We start from the raw sequence: 25,115 nt of genomic DNA, 5'->3' as shown, positions 1-25,115 counted from the left end.
CTGTTCTGTAAACTGCTGCATGTGTTGATCAGTAGCTATATGATTAACTATATGGGTTATTGATTGGTTGCCCAAGTATTTGTATGGGAGAGTGAGTGTGTATGTGGGTGGCTGGGAGGTGTGTGACTCTGTGCATACATGTGTGAACAGTTTTTTCACTAGATCTATGGGTTCAAAACTGCATGTGGAAACAGCTGTATGGGTGGTTGACTGTGTACGAGTGTATTGGTGAGTGAATGGATATCTCAGTGCTACATGTCAAAGTAAGTACATATGTAAAACACAGTACATGTGAAAGTTCACATATATAAATTACTGTGTATAAGAGCCAGTGAATGTGTGAGTGGCTGTATGGATCATTGTGAACTTGTATCAGGGATTGTATAAAAGAGTAAATATGTGTTAGTATATGTTTGAATAAGTAAGGTGTGTATAACTGTATAGTTGAGGATATGGAGGTGTGATTGATTCAGTGCATGACTGACTAGGTGTGTGAATAACTCCATGGATGAGTGACAGTCTGTGAGTGTCTGTTTACTCTGAGTGTATCTAAGGTTATATTAGAGTCTGAAGAGGTTGATCCTATTATCACATGATTGATGTCATCAGTGATGTTATCAGTGATGTCATTTGAGTTGTCATCAGTGATGTCATCAGTGATGTCACTGACCATGTCATGAATGATGTAATATGTGACATCATCAGCAGTGGATTGCGGGTGCGCGATATATAGTTAGTGGAACTAACTATATATGAAATTTCAATGGTTTTATGCGAGTAAAATAAGGTTTTGTAAATGCAAATCCCTAACTATATATGGCCTAAAACCTATGGTTTTTTCTGTGAATTTCAATGGTTTTTTAATACCAAATATCAAATGCTGTCAAATGTCAAGTACATGATAGGTAAAAACATTTTCGTGTTTATGCACGCTGATGTGCTTTGAACGCTGCCCCCTCTCCCCCCCCTCTTTTCTCTTAGCAGTACTCTCTCTTTGCAGATAGTGAAGGGTAGTTAACGCAGGCCTTTGCCCCAGTTGTAATCCGTCGTGCCTGCTTCTCTCTCTCTTTGATTGATTGCTATCCAAGCATTTACTGTTTTAGAATTGGTTCTCTTTGGTTCATTCTGTATTTACAAACAAGCACAGAGTCGCAATACTCTGTTTAGTCTTTGCAGATAGTGAAAAAATAGTTTAAAAAAACAAAAGGAATCGAGCAAAATCAGTAGGCCACTAATGGGATCTGTTTTTGAATCGCTAAAATAGAAACATTAAAAACAACCCCTCATGAGAAATACGAAACTAGTGAGATGAACTTAGCTCCACACCATGATGGCTGCAAGACAGCTCGACTCCGCCGCCCACCCCACCCAAAATAACGACAAACTCTATGCAAATATTATAAATATATACAACACACCAGCAAAGTAACAGGGTAAAACATTTTATTAAATAACTATTTACATAACTATTTTATACTTTTTGCTGCCTGATCCGGCTAGCTCAATCGATCGAGCATGAAACTCATGCACTCTGATAGCAAGCGTTGCTGCTGATGCTATGCAGACAAAAACTGGTTTTCAGTTTGTACATTCATCAAGATTTTTCCATCCAAGGCAACAGGGTAAAACGTTTTATTAAATAACTATATACATGGCAGCCTGCTGCAACATCGATCCAAATGCCTTTTGGTGACTCTTCCATTGTGAACATTGTCCCACAATCCGTTTGACCTGAAACGATTACACAAATAAAACATTTGTGAGTTTTAAATTTCCGGAGAAGTATAATTCACCAATAGTTTTCTCTGTAGATCTTTTTCCATTAACAATCCCAGTTCCATCACCCGCCCAGGATATCACTACTGTTAGTTGTCATTGTTGCTTCTGTTTTAATAAAAAATGTTTTACGGTGTTTACTGTTTTTGTTGCGATGTATATATTTATAAGTTATTAAAGTGTTATAATCCTACTATTTTTTAATCGATTATTGCTGTTTGAGATATTCCCTGTCTACAAACAGAGAAGAATAGAAATATTCTGTCTCCCTTTGCAGATAGTGAAGGATAGGTAATGCGGACTTTTGTCCCCCGTTGTAATCCATCATGCCTGATTGATTGATTGGCTGGAAATTTATTGTTCAAGGAATAGTTCTTTCGAGGTACTCTCTGTTTGCAAATAACGTGGAATAGAAATATTCTGTCTAGTCTTTGCAAGTAGTGAAGGGTGGGTAATGCGGACCTTTGTCCCCCGTTGCAATCTGTCACTCCCCACTGATAGAGAAACTACTTCCACCCGGACCATTTATTAGAGGTACATCATCTGACTCAACCGGAGAGAACCCCTAATAAAGAAGACATATGTAAAATACGAAGTAATCCCTGTATCCTGTTAAACAGAAACTTTAGCATGAAACACACTTGAAAAGGAAAGGAAAGAAATCGAACAAAATCAGTAGGCCTCTGATGAGTTTTTGACTTCGCTAGAAATAAGAAACATGAAAATGGTGAAAGAAGCCAAGCTTGACGTTACGGCAGCCACAAGGTAGCTAGGCTCCGCCACCCCCCCACTGCTCCAAGCATGTCTGTCCCACCGCCCGCCACGCCCAATAACGGTAACATGAAATAAATACAAATCAGCAGATACCTACCCCCATTCCGGAAACTCCCGAAATGCAACAGGTTCGCGGCTACGCCCATCCGGAAGACGAGGCCTTCGGCACGTGTAGGGCGAGTCCTGCTGGCAGCCGTCGGCCGGGGAGGTCATCCCGTAAGGTGGGCCAGGAGAGGAGCCGAGGCTGACGGGATTCTTCTTCTTTCTTAGATAATGACTGCGACAACGGGGGGGGGGGATGTCTTGCATATGCCACGACCCCCCCTCGTATCTCCTGGTCTGGCCCCGGCTTGATATGAGCTCCCCGTTCGGGCCTGAAGCGGCGCCCTGCAGGCCACGGGGGGAGGATGTCTTGCAACTGCCTCCGACCCCCCCCCCCCCCCTCTTATCGCCTGGTCCGGACATCACGGATATCAACGCCAGGTGTCGGCGTGGGGTGCGCTGGGAGGGAGAGGCGGCGCGAACGAGCCTCTCCCACCCCCCCCCCCCCAGGTGGGGGCCCCTCAGCTGCACCCCAACGCTCCACTCACCCAACAAAAGGGTTCCTCCACTCTTGCGATACAGCGACGCTGCATTCACCCGACAAAAGGGTTCCTCCACTCTTGCGATGCAGCGACGCTCCACTCACCCAACAAAAGGGTTTCTCCACTCTTGCGATGCAGCGACGCTGCACTCACCCGACAAAAGGTCTCGTCCACTATTGCGAGGCAATGATGCTCCGCTCACCCAGCGGGGGTCTCGTCCACTGTTGCGGTGCAACGGCGCTTCTGAGTTCAACTAGAAAATGAGTCCTGCATCCAGAAACGTTCTCCTCAACTTTGAAGATTCTATAAGAGCCACGGGGGCCCCCGACCCCCGATGGGGAATGACTGCCATGATCACCCACGGAACGACCACGACGTAGCCGCGGGACGTCGGCGCGCTCATGCCGGCGCCGGCCTCAGTCTTGAAATCACCAAAATCCTGCAAGACTACCAACTTGATCAGTTCCGTTGGGACACCAGTATGACCCGGTAGGAGAGATTTTTGCCTCCCACCCCTCTTTGACTGATGGTTCATGTCGCCAGTGCCCTCTACTACCCTTCAACGAAAACTTTTAGACTGCCGAAAGAGGTCCCGGTCCAACCACGAGTTGGTGGAGACATTTTGACTATACTTGGACCTTCCTGACCTCACCCAAAATGGCGCCGGTACAAATGAAACTATTGTGCCCCGATTGCTCAGCCTTGATATCATGAGATATGTATGCAGTTTTTAGCACATGAATTGATATGGGATAAGACTGATTATATGTTCGGACAATGAATTGATCCGGGATGGGTATTGATTATACGTTCGAACAATAAATTGACATGGAACTTGTACTGATTACACATTCGGACAATGAATTGATATTAAGTTCTAATGCATCATTGATTACTGTATTTATTGAAGGTTAGAATTGTCGACACTTTTGGTACTTGCTCACAATGAATTATCGATATGATTTTGTCGCACTTGTCGCACTTTTTACTGATTATATGTTCGGACAATGAATTGATCCGGGATGGGTATTGATTATACGTTCGAACAATGAATTGACATGGGACAGGTACTGATTACACGTTCGGAAAATGAATTGATATTAAGTTCTAATGCATCATTGATTACTGTATTTATTGAAGTAATACTGATCTCTCCGCATGAAATTAATTTTCCACATGCTACACAAGTCAATCTCATCTGCCCAAAGTTCTTTTGCAGATTTGGGACCGTTTCCCTTGCCTCTGACTCACTTATTGCTAAGTCATTGGTGGATGTTTTTGCCGGTCGGGGGTTATCCCCCAAATCTCGAAGTTGTGCTTTAGAATAATTAAAAGGGTGCCACCTCTCCATGTGCCGATGCATGGTATGATTACCATAGCAATATTTTTTTTCGGTCCCTCTCGAGAGTTTTTTTTTTTTTGCAGATGAGGCAGATAACGAACCTGGCTTTAACTTTCTTTTCATGAGAAGAAAAAGAAAAAAATTGCCAGATAAAATTCACTTTCACATGGGACGTTCTTGGCATTTCTTTTAGTTTTTTAATGTACATGTTCATAAAACGATTACACAAATGAAACATTTGTGAGTTTTAAATTTCCGGAGAAGTATAATTTACCAATAGTTTTCTCTGTAGATGTTTTTCCATTAACAAACCCAGTTCCATCACCCGCCCAGGATATCACTACTGTTCCCCATGTCATAAAACCTTAGGATGTTCAATAACTGAAACAGCTAATATGGGTTTACTTACAGGGGACATCTTTTGTTCTGTTTTGTAAAGTAAAACTATTGTGAACGCAAGTATTTTACATAGTAAGTGTTTAATATAGCATTTGTCAGTCATTGGTTAAGCAGCTAGGACCTGTTCACTCTTGACACCCCAGGTGCTGTGTATGTTGCACTATAGTGCTGCATCGGGAATACGGACAACCCTATTGATGTTGATTTTTCATTATTGATTATTGTAAAGAAATGGCGACTCCCCCCTTTAGCAGATTAGCTAAATCTTTGTGTAATTTGGGCATAAAAGTTATATTATTGGAAGTAGATGGTTATAGTTCTGGTTAATTTCCATTCAGAATGTCCTACACAGCACCACTCTAGGTAAATATGCTGCCTTGGGACTATTCGCACAACAGACCGCTACTGACCATTGTTGCTTCTGTTTTATTAAAAAATGTTTTAAGGTGTTTACTGTTTTTGTTGCGATGTATATATTTATAAGTTATTAAAGTGTTATTTTCCTTCTACTTTTTTGTGAGTGCTATATATTTTTAATGTGACACATAATTGTGAAGACTTTGATGTACAAAAAGGCATCCCTGGAATCTTCCGCTTCAGGCTCGGTCCCACACACCCTCACAGTGAGAATCCCCTCCCCAATCACAATACAGGATGGTTATCAGATTGTAGGAACGCGTGTAGTGTGACGGATCTCATCGGTTGGGGGCCTTGATCTACTGTAACTTCTTTGAAGAGGGGTGATTCTTTACAGTTGAGGCCATAAACTACATCTGCAGGGCTAGGTGATAGCCTGGGACGGGCCTGGACAATCGGCCACAGAGAAGAGGAGTGTCAGAGGGTGCGGTAGTGAATAGGGTGAAAGGCAGGTGTCGGGCGGGCACAGGGTGTGATTCTCAGAGAAGAACAGCGCAGATGGGAGGAGGTTTCTAGCCCATACATGAGAAAGAGAGCGGGAGTGACCAGTGCGTGGGGGAGATGCTTGCGAGGGTGCAGACAGTGGGTCTGGTCAAGGCATCTAAAATGGCTGCTGTGCTCGACAAAAGTGTGGCATTGCAAAAAAGGCAAGATGGCGCAGACAATGTTTATCAATAATGATTTATTTATAACAAATAAAATATTTACTCGCAGTGACAAAATGGCGGTCAACACTTCCTGATTTCCATCGAATCGAACGTTAACAGACGTCACACAGCAAAAACAAAAACCGCTCACGCACAGCCGCTGGAAGACATGTATCAACATATATGAGCCTCCTCAGCCACCCTCAGAAAACAAAAGGGGTCAGGATACGTCTCCCGTACCCCCTTATACCTACTAATTTAATGAAATCGAAACACAAAATGGCGAATTCACGTTTCGCTACCAGTTTGCGAACCGAGAAGCGCTTCTACCGCGAAAAATCAATTTTTTTTTATTTGCCCCACGGGACCCTTTAATAACCCCAACATCATTCCTAGGGGGTCAAGAGGGGTCTACCTAGCCCCCTTTCATTAAATTCCCCCTTCGTTTTTCTCCTCCTCTTGTCTCTCGATCCTACCGACAGACAAGATGGCGGCCGCACCGGACTGTTTAGAATGTTGACAGACACCGGACAGCCAATCAGCTTCGCTACGCAAAGCTCCGTTACGCGAAAAGTACGCGATCTGGAGCGCTATCTGGGACGCTGTCACAGATATATCTGTTTTTTAAAACGTTAATTTCTCAAAATCCACTGGAGCACATATATTGAGACCCAGCAAAGGCACATCGGACTAACAGTCCCTATAATTTTGCCAAGTTTCGTGCAAATCCATTCAGCCATTAGTTTGCGACCCGATTCGAGAACCGCTTCTACCGTGAAAAATCTAATTTTTTTTATTTTCCCCACTGAACCCTTTAATAACCCCAACATCATTCCTAGGGGATCAAGAGGGGTCTACCTTGCCCCCTTTCATTAAATTCCCCCTTCGTTTTTCACCTCTTCTTGTCTCTCGATCCCACCGAGAGACAAGATGGCCATCCGGACTGTTTAGAATGTTAACAGACACCGGAGAGCCAATCAGCATCGCTTCGCAAAGCTCCGTGACGCGAAAATTACGCGATCTGGAGCGCTACCCGGGACGCTGTCACAGATATATAAATTTTTTAAAACGTTATTTTCTCAAAATCCACTGGAGCACATATATTGAGACCCAGCAAAGGCACATCGGGCTAACAGTCCCTACAATTTTGCCAAGTTTCGTGCAAATCCATTCAGCCGTTCGAGCTAAAAGTGAGGCCAAACGCCCTATGGAAATTAACATGGGAAAAAACGCGTTTTGGGACCCCCCTTTTTTCTCGGCCCCCCCTTGAGGAAACCCCCCCAAATTTTCAAGGGCTGCTCAGAAACAAAATGTGCCATTTTCCTGAAAATTTCAGCCGATTCCGTCCACAAACGCCAAAGTTATTAGACATAGAATTTTCAAAAGTCCCATAGGAAAAAAATCCTAACTATATATACCTACTGGCTATCGCCAGTAGGTTATATATATATATATATATATATATATCACAAAAGTTCGGCTGACCCAGATGCTCTAGTGCTCTCCCTACTGCGAAGACCACTCAAACGTATTTCATATTAAATAGTCAAACTTGGCTAGTTATATAGGCCCATATGGAAAGCCACAAGATCATGAACAATTTCAGCCTGAGCCCACTAGGGCAATACAAAATGTAGTTGTTTTGGTTTGCAACAGCACATCCGCGCTCATGATGTGGATTACACTATCATAAATGAAATAATGTCTATACATGTTGCTTGATTACGCGGTTGATTGTCGTCTAGCATATATTTTAAGCCCACATGGGCTATGCAACCTTTGCCATGAGCATTATCTCCCTAGCAAGCGCTGGCTAAACATGTATGATTGTGAGCGAGGTCTTTATAGTACCTACACAATGGCCAAGTTCAACACGGCTCCATATAGCTCAAGGAAATTGCGGGCGCATTCATTTTTGAACTACACGGGTATCGGGAGTTCGCGCCTGCTCATTAGCTAAATTATGCTTTTCAATACCGCAAGCATGTATCATGGTCATTGAATATTTATAATCACAAATCATTAATTTAGGCATAACTAAACCGATCTATGCAGCGTTTGTAATTGTACTTAACGTTGTTTAACAATCACACGACTACCGTGGTTTGGTGTAAATTAACCAATTTAATTAATTTTATCGCAGAGGATTATAATTTCTGATGAAACAATAATGTTTATCATGTATTATAGCACCACCCTGCACATTGTATGTTAAATATATTTGAGCTACCGAGACGAGAACACAGTCCTATCCCCTGCGAGGAGTCTGTTTTCCATATTTATGATCATGTGACTTTTTCTTCACTTGCACTTTAACATTGTTTATTGCCCGTGATGAAGGAGTGACTACAACTCCGAAACGCGTTGGACATCGTGCCTGAATAAAACTTCTTTGCACTGAGATACTGTGGCCACGGCTCCTTTGTTGGCAACTCCACGCATAATTTGTGAGTTCTCTTCGAGGTGACAGCGTGTTTCATATATATATATATATATATATATATATATATATATATATATATATATATATATATATATATATGTATGTATATATATTTTATTTTATTTTCTCACTGAAAAAACAGTTACGTTGACATTTTACTCATACAAAACCATAGCAATTCTGCAGTTATAGCTGTACTTATGTTAAGAGACTATTACTTGTGACCTAAAATTACTTAACGGCACAAAATATAGTTTCTTCAGTTAAGTAGAACTATAAGTACACATATAACTGCTGAATTTCTATGGTTTTGTGTGGGTAAAACATAAACCTAACTGTAAGGTCACTGTAAACTTTGTTTTTTTAGTTATTTTCTATGTTTTTTTATGTAAAGTAATATATAATTACTGTACTTTAATATAATCATAGTCTCAAAGCTGAGCCTGTGGCCAGGCCCTGTGGTCAATCCCCCACATGCACCTAATCCCACTGGGCACACGGCTAAAGGCTGTGCATGGCGGGGGTTTGGTGTGTGTGTTTTTTTTCTCCCTTGGGTTTCAGATCTGCTGATCCATCACAGATTTACTCTAGGGACATGCTCCGTGGTGGATCCGCAGTTCATCCCCCCCAAAAAATTGCGCTATTTATTACCCCTCCGCCTGTCCTGTGGGTTCCAAATACCTCTATCCTGGCCGTTTATGTTCTTTGCTGACTGAGAAACAAAATGGCAGCTGCAACTTTCCTTTCAGGTTGCCAATTAGGGCCTTGCTTTTCCCGCAGATCCATGAAGGATCCACTTCCCTAGATATCTATATGTTTTTCTCTTTAATAACTTTAATAACTTCTAAGCTACTGAACAGATTTACACACAATTTCAACCAGCTTGCTGAAGATGAGCCTGCTTTAATAGATGTGTGCATTTTGGTGGTACACTGTATTCCCATGCTCCCACTGTACAATTTTGCAGCAAATGCTTATGCGTCGTGACGACATATTTTTATGAATTTCACTTAAGAAGCACAACTCGACAGTCCTGAAGTGCCTGAAATTTCATCCAGGACTACTTGTAACTCACCCACATAAGTGCTTCGATTCAGTGTTGGAGTATGAAGAAATAAAGGCCAATACATTAAAACAAGGCTAAGACTAAACCACTATGTTACAAGAGAAAACAGATTGTGTACATCGGGTCCTATAAAGGCCATGTCTGGTATGCTTGAGGGCCCTGCGAGGCTTTGGTCTTTCCTGTCTGCTAATAAGAGGGGCCAAATCTGAGAATCGTTTTTACACACCTATATGCTCGGTGATTTAAATTGTGCCCCACCATTAAGATTAAATGTAGTGTATACAAACCCACAGATTTAATGAAGCTGCCTTTCTGTGTGTGTAGGCTGGAGGCTGACGGAAAGTCCCATTTGTAATATTCCCAAACATGACACCTACCTCCCAACGAGTGTGCATGCACTGAAAGGACGAATGTATTCCAAATACAGCAAACCACTTCTACATGCTGTTATACGACAAAACAAAAACAAACCACAGTCCACTAGGTGGTCAGTGTTGTGTGTAAACCTGGGTACCTCATAGAATATAGAATACAAAACTCCTCTGCTGTTTATGCCCGCAGCGCAGAAAAAGGTGAAACTGTTATAGAGGAGGTATGGGGAGGTGGCTGAGCAGCAGATGAGATCTGAGAAGAAGGCGGACCCCAGCCCTGCAGCTGCCTCTAGTTAAATGCTGGCGCTGGGAAGATTTTTGCTGTAAGATTGGGGAGCGAGCCCCCTCACCCCGCAGAGCACTCAGTGTCCAGGAAGCGACTGGCCAGAACATGCAGTCAGAGGACGCATGAGGGAGGCCAGGCATCCCTTCTAAAATACAGCGTTACTCCCAAAAATTCATAATGGTTATATAAAAGTGCAAAAAACCCATCCGAAAGGGAAATGAAGAGAAAGACACATTTGCGCCCTGTGACGTCCTTCACAGCAGGCAATGGCATCATTAGCAACACGCAAGATTAGAATAATGAAACATGAAAGCAGCATCCCATTTACATATCGTGCAGCGTTTTTTGTATGGTAAATTATGGTCACAGTTCAGCTGCAGCCCACAAATTACTTTATAGGTGCTTATGATGTTCCCTAAACTGCATAAGGTGTGGAATTTAAGAGTTCAGTTGTACTTGTGCTATAAGACAGGCATACCCATCCTCCGGAGTGTTTCGCCAAGAAACTTCACGCTTAACTGCAATCAGTGTGGTGTATTTTGAGGACTCTTCCTCAAGCGGTGGCAACCCCCCCCCCCCACTTAAAGCAAGACGCGCAGGAGCTATTCTTATCCTATAGCGTGCCACACTGCGTAAAGAAGCACAGCAACCCGGGCTCTCCACTCCTCAAACAGTAAACAAAGCCCAGTGCCTAAGCCACAGCTCATTCACAGCCAGGTCAGATCACAATGTGCCTAACATTCAATCTTGGAGATAAGAAACACAATAAAGTGAGCATGTCCATCCACACATAAACAACAGTTTTAAGCGGCAGAATTGAAATGACCCCTCAACCTTTAAACGCTGCGTTTGTGTCCGAGGTTGGTGGGAGGATAGAAGCAGCAATGGGAGTAAAGCAACTTAGCAAAAAAAAGTTTGCTACAACACAGATAAGGAAAGTGAGAGTAAGGAGACTGTGCTCGGCCGGTGCTCCTTAGTGGTAACCAGAAGTGACATGTCCGCTAAGTGAACAACTTAGGGACCAGCAAAACAGCGCGACAGAGCAGGGAACCAATGGCAAGTGGCGGGTGGGAATAAAGTGGTTTTGTTGAAGACAAGTGCTCTTGCAGACAGCACATGCGCGCTGACGATCGAACTAAAAGGGGCTCTTTCTTGACCAAAATCTACCTTTCTTCAAAATTTGATGTAATTCCATTCAGCGGTTCGGTCTGTAGTTGTGTTTAAAAAAATGCAAAATTTCCATAGACATTGTATGGGGGAAAACATTCTGATACCTCCCTTTTTCTCAGCCCTCGCTTGTTGAATCGCCCCAAAACTTTGCAAACAGCAGCTGAAGTAACTGATACACTAGTTTTAAATATTTTGTGAAGATACGTCAAACTACTATTTGGAAAAAGGGGACCCCTATATAGTACCGTAGCACTTGCTATACATAGAGAAAAAGTAAGATTGGGAAAGGTCTATAGCCAAGTGACAAGTTGGATGGAACAAATTATTTTACTATTTTCTAAAGTGGAACAAAAGGTATTGTATATTACATATATATATGATGTATAAAGTCCAACTGTATGTAAAACCATAAAGCATTAGATATTTCTGATATAGCTTTATTATTCGTTTTGTATATAAATAAAATGTATATAACTATCTCCACCTGTAGACTTGTTTGTTGGCGGTCGACCCGAACCTTATTTTCATGCTACCAGGGGCTTTAAACATTATTCATCAAACACCACAGATAAAAAAGATATGTTAATAGTCTCAACCTTGCAGACTTTGGCTCCTGGGATACCACTCTCAGCTTACTTTTAGATCTAGCATTTTTCGCGTCTAACATTCGTTATCATCTTCCACTATCGGATACAAAGTCTACAGGTGGAGATAGTTAACCATCTCCAGTAACATCTCCACCATCATTTTTGTCCTTTATTTGAAGTGAAGCAATACTGGGGAGAGATCATTAGAATCTTCAATCCCAATTAGAATCGCTCCCATTACCTCTCTGGAACCTTAATATCGCAAGATAACCTATCGGACTCAATTTCGTCAACTTTAAAATTTCAAGAAACTGTTTTCCGACTGACTTACTAAACCCGCCATATTCAAACCTGAGTCGCTAACTATCTGAAACTCAAACAATAGACGGTCACCTGAAGAAGGCTCAAGAGCCGAAACGCGCGTAGTGGTGTCTACCGCTTTGCCTTCAACATTCTACACAAGTTTCATGTCTATTGATTTTGTATTTTTTCTTATGTAATTTTGTATCTTTTCTTATGTAATTTTAACTGAATATATATAACAAAAAACAATTACCCCAAAAAAAACAAAATAAGAAAACAAAGAAAAAAAGTTACAAAAGTCTATATTTATATACAAAACGAATAATGAAGCTATATCAGAAATATCTAATGCTTTATGGTTTTACATACAGTTGGACTTTATACATCATATATATATGTAATATACAATACCTTTTGTTCCACTTTAGAAAATAGTAAAATAATTTGTTCCATCCAACTTGTTACTTGGATACGTCAAACTACACCAAAGTTATTAGCAAAACAAAAAATGCTTCGTCTATGGGAAAAGTTGGTCCTAACTACAACTACCTACTGATAGATATATATATATATATATATATATATATATATATATATATATATATATATATCAACCTTTACAACTACAAATGCATAGTAAAGAAACAACCATGTAAAACAATCAATCAATCAATCAATCAAAGACATTTATGGAGCGCACTACCTACCCGTAGGGTCTCGAGGCGCTTGGGAGGGGGGGGGGGGGGTGCCGCTACTGCTCGAACAGCCAGGTCTTGAGCTTCTTCCTGAAGGAGAGGTGGTCTTGGGTCAGGCGCAGGTCGGCCGGGAGGGAGTTCCAGGTCTTGGCGGCCAGGTAGGAGAAGGACCTTCCTCCTGTGGTGGCTCTGCGGATGCGAGGGACGGCGGCGAGGGCGTGGCTGGCAGATCGGAGGTGGCGTTTGGGAGCGTAGAAGTTGATGCGGTTGTTGAGGTAGCTCGGGCCTTGATCGTGGAGAGCTTTGTGTGCGTGGGTAAGGAGGCGGAAGGTGATTCTCTTGTTGACCGGGAGCCAGTGTAGGTCTCTTAGGTGTCCGGAGATGTGGCTGTGTCGTGGGATGTCGAGGATGAGTCTGGCTGAGGCGTTCTGGATGCGCTGGAGTCTCTTCTGGATCTTGGCGGTGGTTCCGGCGTAGAGTGCGTTGCCGTAGTCCAGTCGGCTGGTGACGAGGGCCTGGGTGACGGTCTTCCTGGTCTCTGTGGGGATCCACCAGAAGATCTTCCGCAGCATGCGAAGGATGTTGAAGCACGACGAGGAGACGGCATTGACTTGTCTGGTCATGGAGAGGGAGGAGTCCAGGATGAAACCCAGGTTGCATGCGTGGTCCGTCGGTTTGGGTGCGGTGCCCAGGGCGGGGGGCCACCAGGAGTCGTCCCAGGCGGAGGGCGAGGAGCCCAGGATGAGGACCTCCGTCTTATCTGAGTTCAGTTTCAGGCGGCTCGTCGTCATCCACTCGGCTACCTCTTTCATCCCTTCGTGCAGGTTGGCTCTGGCGGCGGCGGGGTCGTTGGTCAGGGAGAGGATCAGCTGGGTGTCGTCGGCGTAGGAGATTATGTTGAGGTTGTGTTGGCGTGCGATGGCCGCGAGGGGGCTCATGTAGACGTTGAAGAGAGTAGGGCTCAGCGAAGATCCTTGAGGGACGCCGCAGATGACTTCGGTGGCCTCTGACTTGTACGGTGGTAGGCGGACTCTTTGTGTTCTTCCGTCGAGGAAGGAGACAATCCATTCCAGTGCCTTCTCCTGGATTCCGGCGTTGCTGAGGCGCTGCACTAGGGTGCGGTGGCAGACCGTGTCGTAAGCCGCGGAGTGGTCTAGGAGGATGAGGGCCGCTGTTTCTCCGTTGTCCATCAGGGCTCAGATGTCGTCAGTGGCGGCGATGAGGGCGGTCTCGGTGCTGTGGTTGGCACGGAATCCAGACTGCGATGGGTCGAGGGATCCATTCGTCTCGAGGAAGGCGGCCAGCTGTTTGTTGACGGTCTTTTCGATGACTTTGGCTGGAAACGGGAGAAGAGAGATGGGGCGGTAATTCTTGAGTTCGGTGGGGTCTGCTGTAGGTTTCTTGAGTAGAGCGCTGAGTTCGGCGTGCTTCCAGCTCTCGGGGAAGGTGGCGGTGTCGAATGAAGCGTTGATGATGTCCCGCAGGTGGGGTGCGATGACAGCGTCGGCTTTGTTGAAGACGTGGTGAGGGCAGGGGTCGGTCGGAGATCCGGAGTGGACGGAGTTCATCATGTGGACGGTGTCTTCGGTGTTGACCGGGGTCCAGGCGCGGAGGGTGGTGGTGGGTGGTGTTGCTGCGGTCGTGGCGTGCGTCGGTTGGGTGCTGAAGCTGTTGTGTATGTCCGCGATCTTGTTGTGGAAGTAGGAGGCGAGGGAGTTGCAGAGGTCTTGCGATGGGGTGATGTCGTTGTTTCCGGCGTTGGGGTTGGAGAGCTCTTTCACGATGTTGAAGAGTTCCTTGCAGTTGTGTGCGTTGTCGTCCAGTCGGTTCTTGAAAGCCGTTTTCTTGGCGGTACGGATCAGTTGGTGATGTTTCCGGGTGGCGAGCTTGAGGGTGGTCCTGTTGTCCGGCGTGGGTTCCTTTCTCCAGGCTTTCTCGAGGGCTCGGCAGTTCTTCTTGGAGATCTTGAGTTCGTCGGTGAACCATGGGGCTCTCTTATTGCCGGGTCTGCTGGGCGGGATCCTCAGAGGGGCGAGTTCGTCTGCGCATTTGCTGATCCACTTCGAGAGGTTGTCGGCGGCCTGGCTGGGGTTCGCTGAGCTGGCCGGAGGGTGCTGGCTCAGGGAAGCGGCGAGCTGGTCTGCTGTGATCTTGTTCCAGCTTCTTCGGGCAACCTGTTGCTGGTGGTGGTGGTGGATCGTCGTTCTTCTGAAGGTGAAGTGGATGCATCTGTGGTCCGTCCAGTGGAGTTTTGTGGCGTGGTTGAAGGCGATGTCTTTGCTGGATGAGAAGATGGCGTTGAGTGTGTGTCCGGCGAGGTGGGTGGGGGTGGACACCAGCTGCTTGAGTCCAAGGTTGGCGAGGTTGTCGAGTAGGGTGCTGGTGTTGCAGTCGTTGTTGTTCTCCAGGTGGAAGTTGAAGTCCCCCAGGAGGATGTAGTCCGCGGAGGGGAGGGCGTGCGGGCTGACTAAGTCGGCGATGTCCTCGCTGAATTGAGTGCGTGGTCCCAGAGGTCGGTAGATCAGGGTGCCTCTGAGGGTGGTCCTCGGGTCGGTGTGGATCTGGAAATGCAGGTGTTCGGCGGGGGGTGGGGTGTTGTCGGTGCTGGTCGTGATGCGGATGGTGTTCTTGTGGATGATGGCGATGCCTCCTCCCACCTGGTTGGCGTTGCGGTCCCTCCGGGTGATTTTGTAGCCTTCTGGGATGGCGATGGCGATGTTGGGCGCTGAGGAGGCGTTCATCCAGGTCTCCGTGATGAAGGCAACGTCAGGGGCTGTGGCGTCTAGGAGGTTCCAGAGTTCGATGGCGTGTCTGTGGACGGAGCGGGTGTTGAGCAGGATGCACTTGAGGTGGTTGCTGCTGGTGTTCGGCTTGGCAGGTGCTGGTGTCGGGCAGGTCCGGATGCTGGTGAACTTGCAGGTGTTGCAGCTGAAGGGTCCGTGGACGCGTCGTGGGGTGGCTCTGCAGCATCCCGGGAATCGTCCGGTGTTGAGTGCGGTGAGGGAGGCGGCTGTGTACGTCAGGCGGGTCGCTCGGGGTCCTTGCGGGCCATATAAGGCGAAGTGTGCGGGTGGGCGGAGCAGCTGGGGGGCGGGAGCGGGGAGGGTACAGAAGGGAAAAAAGGGGCGGGGTTATCGGCGGTGGCGGGAAGCGGGGAGGGAGAGCGGAGGGCGGCAAGGCAGCGGGCAAACAGGCAGGAAACCAAAATTACGGGCACAGAATTAACCGGATCTCCACCCCGCTCCCGCCTCCCAGCTGACCATCCCTCCCACTGATACTATCAGCCTCGATCCCCGTGTGTTACGCTGTGACCCCCCTGCTTCCTGCAGAAACGGCCGCTCCTCACGCTGCTCCCCGTCTCCAAGTGGTATCGTAGTGCTTTACAGCCACACCGCTGCCTGCCAGCTCGCCTCACTATTGCTGTGCTGCCTAAAGGTATTAATTCTGCCTGATTGTGCCGATTGCGCCTGATTGTTCTCAATTGTGCTCTGCTGAAAATTATTAATTCTGCCTGATTGTGCCGCTGCCTGTCCCCCAATCCTGTAGCGATTTTTGGCTCGCTGCCATTTTGTCTTAGCTGTTGTTGTTGTTGTTTGTGCCTCCTTACCTGGATTTCCGCCCCGCTCCCGCCTCCCAGCTGACCCTCCCTCGCCCCTCCCCCTTCCACCATCCACATATGACAGATGCTTTTGCGCGCAGCGGTCGCGCCCCATACGCGCCGAAGGTAAGCCCGTCTACGCCCGTCCGCGCCTGGCCCGCGCCCAGGGCCAGACCCCCTGGCCCCCGCAAACCCCTCTCCACCCGCATAACATACGACGCCGCAACCCTCTTTGCCCTCAACCCCCGTCGCACACCACAATGCTGCAAAGCCACCCCAGGACTCACCCATGGACCATTCGCCTGCCACCCCTGCAAGTTCACCTGCATCAGGAACCACACCAAATCCACTTCCCCCAAAATCAACTCCGACCCTAACCACCTGAAGTGCATCCTGCTGAACACCCGCTCGGTCCACAGACACGCCACTGAACTTTGGGACCTACTCGACAAGTCATCGCCGGACATCGCCTTCCTTACAGAAACCTGGATGAACACCTCATCAGCGCCCGATATTGCCATAGCCATCCCGGACGCTTACAAGATTATCCGAAAAGACCGCACCAACAAAACAGGAGGAGGCATCGCCATCGTCCATATGAACACCATCCGAATTAGGACCAGCTCCGACAATAACCTCGCTACCGCCGAACACCTCCATTTCCAGATCAACACCGACCCCAGGACCACACTTAGAGGCACCTTCATCTATAGACCACCAGGAACCTGCACACAATTCAACGAAGACATCACTGACTTCATCAGCCCACATGCCCTCAACTCCGAGAACTACATCCTACTGGGAAACCTCAACTTCCACCTAGAAAAGAAAAACGACAGCAACACCACCACCCTTCTGGACAACATGGCCAATCTCGGACTCAAACAACTTGTTGACACCCCCACCCACCTTGCCGGACACACGCTCGACCCCATCTTCACCTCCAGCAAGCATATCTCCTTCAACCACACCACAGCTCTCCATTGGACGGACCACAGCTGCGTTCACTTCAACTACAAAAAGACCTTGACCCACAACCCCCCACAACCTGCTCCTCGAAGAAACTGGAACAAAATCACCGCCGAACAACTCTTCACATCGCTTAACCAAAACCCTCCTGCCATATCATCGGACCCAAACCAAGCTGCCACCAAACTCACACAATGGATAACCCACAGCGCTGACGAACTAGCACCCTTGAAAAACCACCAAATCAAACTTGGTAGCAAAAAAGCCCCCTGGTTCAACGATGACCTTAAGAAATCCCAAAAACTATGTCGTACTCTCGAGAAATCCTGGAGAAAAAACCCAACCACTAACAACCTGACCACCTTCAAGGCCGCCACCCGCAAACACCACCAATTGACCCGATCCGCCAAGAAATCAGCATTCAAGGACCGACTCGACAAAAACGCCCACAACAGCAAAGAACTATTCAACATCGTCAAAGAATTTACCAACCCCACCGCCGGCACGAACAACATCACTCCCTCCCAAGACCTCTGCGACTCCTTATCCTCTTTCTTCCACAACAAAATCGCCGACATACATAACAGCTTTGAGAACCAGTCCGAAGAACAGCCCTCTCCACCCACCCCCGAACCAAAACAGAACTCTCACAACCTTCGCGCCTGGAACCCAATCACTACTGATGACACCATCGGCCCAATAAACTCCATCCACTCAGGATCGCCAACCGACCCTTGTCCCCACTACATTTTTAACAAAGCAGACTCCATCATAGCACCCCATCTCCGCGATGTCATCAACTGCTCCTTCAACTCCGCTACCTTCCCAGAAAGCCGGAAACATGCCGAACTCAGCGCCCTCCTGAAGAAACCCACAGCAGACTCCTCTGAACTTAAGAACTACCGCCCCATCTCACTCCTCCCATTCCCTGCCAAAGTCATTGAGAAAGCTGTCAACAGTCAGCTCGCCGCCTTCCTTGAATCCAACAATTCCCTCGACTCCTCACAGTCCGGCTTCCGAGCCAAACACAGCACCGAAACCGCCCTCATCGCAGCTACGGATGACATCCGAACGCTACTGGACAACGGAGAAACAGTTGCCCTCATCCTACTAGACCTCTCCGCCGCATTCAACAGTTTGTCACAGCACCCTCATACAACGCCTCAGCAACGTCGGAATACATGGAAAAGCTTTGGACTGGATCATCTCGTTCCTCGCTGGGAGAACCCAGAGAATCCGCCTCCCCCCATTCAAATCAGAGGCCACCGAAGTCATCTGCGGAGTACCACAAGGATCATCACTCAGCCCCACCCTCTTCAACGTTTACATGAGTCCCCTCGCACCCATCGCGCGACAACACAACCTCAACATCATCTCCTACGCAGACGACACACAGCTGATCCTCTCCCTCACCAATGACCCTAACACCGCCAAAACCAATCTACACGAAGGAATGAAAAAAGTAGCCGAATGGATGAAGAACAGCCGCCTAAAACTAAACTCGGACAAAGCGGAAGCTCTCATCTTAGGTTCATCCCCCTCTGCTTGGGACGACTCATGGTGGCCACCGGCCCTGGGTACAGCACCTATACCTACAGACCACGCACGTAACCTGGGCTTCATCCTAGATTCCTCCCTCTCGATGACCAAACAAGTCAACGCCGTCTCAACCTCATGCTTCAACGTACTTCGCATGCTCAAAAAAATCTTCCGTTGGATCCCCACCTAAACAAGAAAGACTGTCACCCACGCACTGGTCACTAGCCGACTGGACTATGGAAACACCCTCTACGCCGGAACCACAGCAAAACTACAGAAAAAACTCCAACGCATCCAAAACGCATCAGCCAGACTCATATTGGAAATCCCCCGTCAAGCTCACATTACCAATCACCTGAAAAACCTCCACTGGCTCCCCGTCAACAAGAGAATTACGTTCCGTCTCCTCACCCACGCTCACAAGGCCCTCTACGACCTAGGACCCGAATGCCTCAACACACGTCTGTCCTTTTACACACCCACCCGCCAACTACGATCATCCAATCAAGCCCTCGCCGCGATTCCGCGCATCCATAGAGCCACCATGGGTGGAAGATCCTTCTCCTACTTAGCAGCCAAAACCTGGAATTCTCTCCCCACACACCTCCGCCTTACACAGAACCACCTTTTCTTCAGAAAGCAACTTAAAACCTGGCTATTTGATAAGTAATACACAACCCTCCCCCAAGCGCCTTGAGACCCTCTGGGTGAGAATGCGCTATACAAATTCCTGAACTTGAACCCTTATTCAGAAATATTTACTGAAAATGCATCTTAGATTAATTCAGTTTGATGTTTTTCTTAAAGGAAATATACTAATATATTTACAAAAAGATTTTGTTATCTCGATAAATCGTTCTATTGGAATATAATTCTGATGCTTGAAGAACTCACTAAATATGTTGTTGCTATTAGAAATGTCTGTCAGGCAACACATATCCCTACATCCAGTGGCGGCTGCCTCCGAGTAGCACGGGTGAGGCGGGGCAAGAAGAATAAATAAAAAAATGTGTTACCTTGCTGCCGGACCCCCGCCTTGTGTTGTCCTTTTCTGTTCCTGCTTGAAGCAGGAAGCACACCCAGGATACCCATAGCTATTCACAACTCTGCAGTGCCTAGTTGTGATTGGTCTGATCTCCGTGGTCCGGTGCTCAGACAGGCAGTGGGAGCCTCTGCAAGTTTCTCACCAGACTGTGTATTACAAACTGGTGGGGAACATGCAAAGTGCGTATCACTGTTAGGCTGGCCCAAGGCGGCTGGCCAAACTGTCATGCGCACTTAAGTGCCCACCACTCCTCCACTTGCTGGCTGTAACACAACCAAGCCCCGCAAACCTACCTGACAACGAAAAGCTCCTCGGCCTTAGCGGAGGAGCCGCTGTTGCCTACATGTGTGCTGGGCAAACATGTAGCATTAAAGACAAAAAGAATGAAACGGAACAGGATAGTTTGAAACTACTTTTGCCTAGTTTTAAAGATGATAAATCTAGAGGAGAACCCGAGGGATTTGCCAGTAGATTTAGTCACAGACACCCAAATGAGTTTATCTATTACAGTATCTGAGGTTGAGGAGGCTCTAGTACAGAGGACCCACCTGAAAGCCCCAGGCCCAGATGGGGTGCCCCTTGACTTATTTAAAAGTAATCTTAACCTGTGGCCACCAATGTTGATGGATGTTTTTAAGGCAGTTATTGCTGCCCCGGTACCTGCCACTTGGAGGGAGGCAACAGTGGTCCCTGTTTTTAGAAAGGGTAATAGGAGTGACCCGGCATGTTATGGACCATCTCACTTATTGATGCCACAGCTAAGGTGCTGGGCAGGTTCCTCCTTGCCCGATGAGAGGACTGGGCTACCACCACAAGGGTCATATCTAAAACACAATAGGGCTTCAGGAGGGGGCTGGGCACAAATGAGCAATGTCTCAATCTGTCCTTAATTATCAACAAGTATGTGAAGGCCAAGAAGTGATCTATCTACCTGGCCTTCATGGACTTGTCCAGCGCTTTCAATACTGTTAATTGGGACAAATTGTGGACTATGATGAAAGCATGGGCGTAGAAGAAGCACTGGTAGCCCTCCTTCGTAGGTTACACTCTAATACCACACTCACCATAAGATACAGCACCCAATGGGAAAAAAACAACTAGATTGTTTCAACAGTGTGTGTCCGGCAAGGGTGTATTTTAGCCCCCTTCCTGTTCTTAATCTATACTAATGGTCTGGAGGCCTTTCTATTAAGTAGGAAGCTTGACTTTCCTAAAATTATTTTCAAACTTCCTTTACTATCATACGCAGACAATACAGTGTTTTTTTTATTTTTATTTTTGGAGGACCTTTATTTAGAAAAGGGTGCACACAGCTATTCAGCCAAACATCCCGGAGGCATGGCAGCAAAAAATAGAAAATCGGACTGTGTCGGCACACCCAGGAGAGTATGTCAGGATTAGAGAGGTCAATTTTTTAAAAATAAAACAGGATATACACGGTAAAAACGTAATACAGTTCCATATGTTAACATGATGGAAAGAGAGAAAAGAGAACAAGAGGGGGCCGGCTACGGGATCTAAAGTAGATACAATCACCGGGTGGGCAGGGAAGCATGTCCAACTGCAGAGACGACAACATTTTGAAGCGAACAATATAAGCAAGCATACATTTCTGAAAACTCCCGACTAATGCCCCACCCGATGAATCCAATGACAGGAGAGACTGAGCGGCCACAGTCCCGGCACCGCCCAAAAAGTCGAAACAGTAACCCGATAAACTGACCCCCAACCCAGGGAGAGAGAAAAAAGGAAGTCCAGTCAAACTAAAAGAAGAGAAAAAGGCCATAGAAACAGAGAACGGAAAAACAAAAATACCCCACCCCCTATCCCCCACCCGGCTCCCCTGCAGATGGCTACAGCCTACCCCCCTAGCAGCATGCCTATCGCCCAGCGACCAAAAACCCGAAATATAGTAGAAAAGAGATTTATAAAGGGAGGAAACACAGAAAAAGAAAGAAAAGAAAAGTTAAGGGAGGAGGAGAACCACGCATCCCCGGTCGCACTACCCCCCTCCTGCGACGTACAGTCCTGGTCATTAAGCAATCAGCAGCAAAGCAAAGTAAATTCGGTAGATCCCATGAAAGACGTCCTACACCGCCCGCCCCCTGATGCAAGAAAATGGCGGATCCCGGGTCCCTCACAAACCCCTAGCATCCGAGTCGAACACCAGTCTCACCCTTGATCTCTACGAGTGTTCACCATGAGTTCCGCACACCGCACCCGCATATTCACAGGATAAATCAAAAGTTCAGCCAGTCCACGAATCTGTGCGGCGAGTCCAACGGATATCCACCGACCACCACAATCCTCAGCCGCCATGACACTCGCCACGGTACGACCAGATCCCGACCGTTCCATACTCCACCACACTGCACAGCTCACACGATCGTTAGATGTTCGCTGTTTCCGTCGGGACACAGTTTCAATAAAGTCATAGGGGAACGAGCACGTGAACACGACCACAGGTGGACTCGCCAACGTGGGCGGGCGATACACCATGGCGGCGGGTTCAGCCGCACCCAGCGGTACAGACATTGCTGACCAGGCTTCGACACTAGATGGGCCTCGAGTGGTAGATTCCGGGAGCAAAGTGGGAGAAACGGCTCGCTTAGGAGGACCAGACAGATCAGAGTCCTTATGCGATCGGGCAGTTTCGGTGTCATCCACGATCGACTTATGTGAAAGAGCAACCATGTAGGAGCACAGACCCTTAATGGTGGCCATCAAGGTTCGCAATGATGGCTCTTCTTCACCCCGCACCGCCGCGAACTGATCGACTCCAGACATCAATGCGCCCTTCGGGTCACCCGATTCCCCCAGGGACCGAAGTGCGATGAGGGCAGGCGGGGGCAGGAGGCACACAGTCCGGCAACGATAGGGCCTCTCGGAAGGGGGCCCCACCCCGGCGGGAAGGGAACGCCGAGAAGGGGACCCCCGACCTCTCAGCCACTCACAGGATCAATACACCTCCACAATGCGGGTAGAACCGCAGGCTCTCCACCAATCCAGGGGCAGGTTACTCTCCACTTCTATCGACCAGACCGTGTCTGGATCCCCCGGCCGCCGTTGTTGCACTGCAACCCGGCAGGGTCAGTACTCGAGGTCCCGGCTCTCGGTCAGCGTTAGGCCAAGAACTTCCATTCGATGTAACTCCGGCAATCCGGGCCGTAAGTTTCCCAGGACCACACCGCCAGTATCAGCAACGGGTCACCCACACAGGGGTGAGGCGAAAAAGCAGGATTTGTAGCAGGATATTCAAGCAGCAGGAGGAGGTCGACGGAGCCGAGAGCTTATGCGGCCATCTTCGTTCGTCGCTAGGCTCCTCCCCCCCAGTGTTAATGGCAATGACAGCTAATAGCCTTCAGAAATCCCTCGATGCTTTAACCGATTTTATGTTGTTGCTTGATTTAAAAATCAATTTTAGCAAATCGTATATTATGGTATGTGGCACCTAGTCCACCAAAACAAAAATCTTCATTGTATGGGGCGCGAAAAAAGAAAAGGAGTACAACTTTACATATCTGGGTAATTTATTTATCAACCAATTGAATTGAGAACCAATTTTAAAAGCAAGAGCCCAGCACACAAGCAGGGCCATGGATGGGCTATTTCGCTTTGCATGTAAATTAGGACAAAAGCCTAGGAAGGGATTAATAACTCATTATAAAGCTAAATGTCTCTCCATTGCAACGTATGGGGCAGGAGTGTGGGGACATCACAAAAGCCGTCAATTACAAGTATTGGAAAGTAAATTCACTAAAAGATTATTGATGACCCCAAACAGTGCTCCTACCCTTTTTTGTCACAAGGAATTGGGACTAGATTTTATAGAGAGCCGCATAGGTAGTGCCCCTCTGGACTAGATTTTATAGAGGGACGCATAGGTAGTGCCCCTCTGTTTTTATGGACAAAAATGTGGCTGTGAGAAGACTTAATGTTTTCAAGAGAAGTAATCATAGACTGCCAAAACTTGGCCAACGCTTTAAAGATGTCATTGCTCCGCTTCTTGAGAGATAAATATCACAAGATAGGATTGGGGCATTTCTATGATGACCCTGAAAATATCACACCGAATGCCAAAACTATTATTAAAGAGGCATACCACACCAGGGCCAATATACGATATCCACAAGATGAGATGGGCTTACTACAGATGTCCTTCGTCACATTGCAGTATTATTTAAATTTTACTATTAATCTGCAGACTAGATTTTATTTAACTTGATTTTGTTTATGCATGTGCACTTTTTGCTGGCATTTCCACGCCAAAGAGGGTGGGCTGATAAGCTTATACCTTGTCCGTGTGACAACTCTGCAAGCCAAAGCACTATGCACTTTCTTCTTCTATTCTGCACCTTATATAAAACGGCGAGGAGTGAATTTCTAGCCCATTATTAAGGACAATTTGCCTTGTACATACATTGATGGTTTTAACTTCTTGCTCTCATTGGCGAGTCCTGATATTTGTATCACGGTAGCCAATGACATAAAAGTTTTTACAGCTATTAGAAAGCACTATGTGAAAAATTGCTGTTTCAAACTGATCACTGTATGTAAAGAATTTTTATACTGTCGGAATTTTATGAACTATTCTCTTTTAATTTATTGATTGTGATTGTATTATAAACAGTGTTAATTTTATTGTTAAACTTTTATGGTTCTCTGAACCAAGATAAAGTTATTCTTGATAATATCTAACCTAACCCGTCTTTTGAAACACGGCGCCGGGAACTACAGGAGGGGGAATGCGGCTAGTCAGGTGTATCCGCCTGTCTATGATTTTCGAGCGCTACTGCGCTAAATCTTCTCCTCCCGGTTTTGGCCTCCATTGAACACTAATGAGCCCTGAAGATTCGCAGTCTGTTCCCTGCGATGAAACACGTGTTGGCCAGTACAGAGGAACATTAAACCGGTGTTACACACCAAGAACTCTACATCTTTTGAACTCTTTTATTGCATCAATTGGTCGACTTACTTAAGTCTTGATGTGCTCAGTTTACTTTTCTCATTGAAACTGTAAATCACCCAGAAATTACTGTTTTTCTCCAGTGCAGGGGCTCTGTTGTTACTGTGCCACTTTAAAAAGTAAATAAATGTGCTTTTT

The 25,115-nt window shown here is 46.7% G+C and overlaps 1 protein-coding gene across 5 annotated transcripts in view; it reads left to right on the top strand.

Moving 5' to 3' along the window:
* SH3D19 (SH3 domain containing 19) overlaps nt 1-25,115 on the top strand; it is a 571,044-nt gene that overhangs the window by 407,766 nt on the left and 138,163 nt on the right. The gene's annotated exons all lie outside the window — the stretch shown is intronic.

This window comes from Lissotriton vulgaris, chromosome 3_1 (genome assembly GCF_964263255.1).
Source record: "Lissotriton vulgaris chromosome 3_1, aLisVul1.2, whole genome shotgun sequence".
Lineage (NCBI taxonomy): Eukaryota > Metazoa > Chordata > Amphibia > Caudata > Salamandridae > Lissotriton > Lissotriton vulgaris.
This window is presented reverse-complemented; position numbering and strand designations above follow the sequence as displayed.